Here is a 3,435-nt window from a genome sequence, read left to right on the forward strand (position 1 = left end):
TAATTATTATGTACATGTATATTACCAAGAGTGGATATTTATGTTTTATTACATTTTCATTATAGAAAGAAGTGGAATGAAATACGTTGACTCTTTCATCAAGAAAAAATGAAGTAAACATGTAAATAAATAATACACATATCTTTATCTCTCTCACTCTCTCTCTCAGATTATTATTTTACTCTTGCTCCGACATTTCCTAAATTTTGAATAGTTTAGAAATGAGAAGTAAAGTCCTTGAGACAGTATGATTCTAAAAGAAAGAAAAACAATTATTATTATTATTAATTTTTTGTCATAAGTTTTGGTGATTAGCTGGTTTAATTATTTTGATTTGTCAAATTAATATCCAGGAGCCATTGAGAATGCACATGTAAACATGCAATTATTTGGTAAATGGTTATCAAATTGCTAATATCACTAAACTTTCTTTCCTTCAAAAATTCCACATACCGTATAGCCGGAAAATTTGGCGGTTTAAAACTTTGGCGGTTTTGCATCAAAACTGCCTAAATATAATATTGGCGGTCATTTAATTTGGCGGTTTACTATCTTGTCTTTTCTTTAAGCACACTCAGTTCTTCTTTAAGCTGCTCCTTGGAAGTCCTTGCAGGCTTGCCCACAGTCTTGACTTTGTGTCTGAAATAGTGAGAAATACTGCCAATTTTAGTACAATTAACCCGCGCATAATAATTGCAATTATTATTGGTGGTTATAATATTGGCGGTTTTTGAACCACCAATCCGCCAAATTTAATTCTCCGCCAAATTTTCCAGCTATATGGTATTTATTGTGATGTACATGTACTAACTGGATTCTCGGGTCGTAGTCCGAATAACTTTGGATTCAAAATGGCTGAAGCAAAAAACCTCAAAAAGATAAACCCACTAATCGAATTGAACTGCACTTTATCTTCAAACTCTAAAGTGGGTGGAGTTAATAAAGGGGTGTGGTTTAGTAGGTGTGGTCTCACCAGGAAATTGTTTGACTGATAGTGTTTGTAATAAATGAATTATTCTCTTCATAACTGAGGGACAGGAACGAGCAGAACTAGTAATGGCACTTATGAGATTTTCAACAAAAAATAATAAATCAGTCTATGGAGAGAGAGAAATAAATTATCGGCATGAATATGTTAATAATGTATTAGAAAATGTTATGTATAGTCAACTAAACTAACTTTTGAGCTCCAGCACTTTACTGGCCATTATTCCTTCTTTGTCATCCTCTGCTAAGCGTCTTATGAAATCCAACAGTTCATCTCTTTGCTTCTTGCTAGCTCCTACCCAGCTCTTCTGAAAGCAGCCAAACAAGTGGTCCAACTGGTTGGGAGAGAAGTCCCAGGCTAACTTAACTAACAGTTCATGTATGTTCTTCACTATAGCTTCATGATTACCATCCTATGGGTAGGGGAATCATAGTTATTTATTTTATTAATTTATTAATCTATTTATTTATTTGCTTGTTTGTTTATTACTCGACACTCGACAGTTCCATATTCTAAAGCTTCATTTCCTATTATTTAGGCATCATAATGATCAGACAGTCTCTTGACGTGAGTCTCGCTAGCCAGACCATTCCCCAGCCTACAGTCATTTGGGTGACTGCAGGGGCGTATCTAAGATTTAGAGGAGGAGGGTGCTGAGGGCGCGCGAAGCGCGCCGCGATTTTGGCCACACCCATTTTACGGCGGTAAAATGGCCTTTTCCTGCATTCATAGATACTATATATACCAAGTGGATACAAAACAGGATGCGCCTATGCTCTTTTCGCCGGATGTGACGTTTATCCTAGCTACACTTAGCAACCAAAATGGTGGCAAAATCAATAATTATAAAAAAACTTCATAAAAATCTATATTTCTTCTGAAAAGAGTCAATACAAGAAACAACAGACAATTTATCTTCATTGGTTTCATATTCATACCCTATTTGATGATCAAAAAATAATATTATAATAATAGTTTTATCATTCTAATATGGTATATCACAATGACATTAACTAACTTTTTTTGAAGAAACATAGCTTTAAAATAATTATGAAAATATACAAACCGTACAAAAGGCATGTACGTAGACACATACAAAATTATACCTCTTCAAATCGCATAGTTTTCCAGAAAAGGCGTTTACAAAACAGACCATTAATAAACTAAAAAATGGATATATTTCTATTTTATAAAACTGCAGTGGAAAGCTAGTAGTTACAGACCATGTAACACAATAATATCCTTCTTCTACCCAAATAACACTTACTAGCTCTGCCCCAGATTGGAGAAAAGGTGTTTAAAGTCAGAACTATAGGCCGCCATGTTTTACAGTACAACGAGATCCAGTGATCAAGCAAACAAGGATTCAGCAGGTCATTCGAGCTAATAGAGACTTCATAATACTTACTTCAACTCAGGAAAGTAGTAACTTGACCAAGAACCCAAAACTTCGAGAAACAAGGCCAGTAGAGGCTACGCTAGAGCGAAAAGAGCATAGGCATACTGCTCGTGACGTCACCAATATAATTTCATGTACAATCCACTTCCTGTTTCGCATCCACTTGGTATATATAGTATCTATGCTGCATTTTCGTCAATTACGGGTGGGGCCAAGATCATTTCAAGCATACTGCTATGTTACTGGTACTTCTGATTGCTCCTTAAAGCACTGGAAACTGCTGAAATCATGATCAGGGGGCTAGATAACTTTGTTAAGAGGCTTGGTAGTGATGCAAGAGTCCAGGAGTTCAGTAATTTTTTCTGAGCCCAGCCCTGAGGGGGGTGCTCAAGCCCCCTCAGCCCCCCTCTAAATACGCCTCTGGACTGTAGGCTGGGGAATGGTCTGGCTAGTGAGACTACTCTTGACACTAATGCAGCACTTCTTTTAGGATCCACCTCATGAAGCAAGAGCAAGATGCTTTCTCATTATCAAAATAATGATAGGAAATCATCTTTGTTGGAATAAATGTCCAAGGAAGAATAAAAAATAGTAAAATACAAGGAAAGTTGCAACATCCTTGCTTCATCCCTCCATTTTTTTGTGTTTTTCAATATTCTTATCTTTTTAAATAGAATTGTCATTTAGAGCAATGGTTTAAATGGAGTTAATCAGCAGGGGCCATCCTCGCTTGGATTGACCGCCCACGCACCCAATGCATGGCGTGGGTAGTATGCAAATGTAGCAACCCACTTGTACGCCCACGCAGTTCAGTTGTGCGCATGCATGGGTGACCAGCATCATCCAGCATTCACTTAGGATCTCAAGCATGGAAGAAGCACCTCCGATTGTTCTTATCCTTCCCTCTCGTTCTTCTTCCCATTCGCCTGTATCATCATCAATTCGTCATTCACCCGTCTTCTTCAAGATGACTACGCCTACCCCATCACCCGCGACGCGACGTCTACCAGTGAAACCTCTACCGCGGCCAGCAGTGGCGCCAGTGCTC

At 37.7% G+C, this 3,435-nt stretch overlaps 3 long non-coding RNA genes across 3 annotated transcripts; 1 reads left to right on the top strand and 2 right to left on the bottom strand.

The window, feature by feature from the left end:
• The first annotated feature begins 36 nt into the window (after window positions 1-36).
• Window positions 37-363, top strand: LOC109588661 (uncharacterized). The gene is made up of 2 exons (XR_002188289.1): window positions 37-113; window positions 170-363. It is a non-coding gene; the product is annotated as an uncharacterized LOC109588661 (long non-coding RNA).
• LOC109588660 (uncharacterized) lies at window positions 73-1,549 on the bottom strand. The gene is made up of 5 exons (XR_002188288.1): window positions 1,485-1,549; window positions 1,181-1,400; window positions 974-1,097; window positions 812-921; window positions 73-253 (listed from the first exon to the last, which is right to left on the bottom strand). It is a non-coding gene; the product is annotated as an uncharacterized LOC109588660 (long non-coding RNA).
• Window positions 1,550-1,836: 287 nt separating this feature from the next.
• Window positions 1,837-2,569, bottom strand: LOC109588659 (uncharacterized). Its single transcript, XR_002188287.1, has 2 exons — window positions 2,007-2,569; window positions 1,837-1,927 (listed from the first exon to the last, which is right to left on the bottom strand). It is a non-coding gene; the product is annotated as an uncharacterized LOC109588659 (long non-coding RNA).
• Between the last annotated feature and the right edge of the window lie 866 nt (window positions 2,570-3,435).

This window comes from Amphimedon queenslandica, unplaced genomic scaffold (assembly GCF_000090795.2).
Source record: "Amphimedon queenslandica unplaced genomic scaffold, v1.1 AMPQUscaffold_11946, whole genome shotgun sequence".
NCBI lineage: Eukaryota > Metazoa > Porifera > Demospongiae > Haplosclerida > Niphatidae > Amphimedon > Amphimedon queenslandica.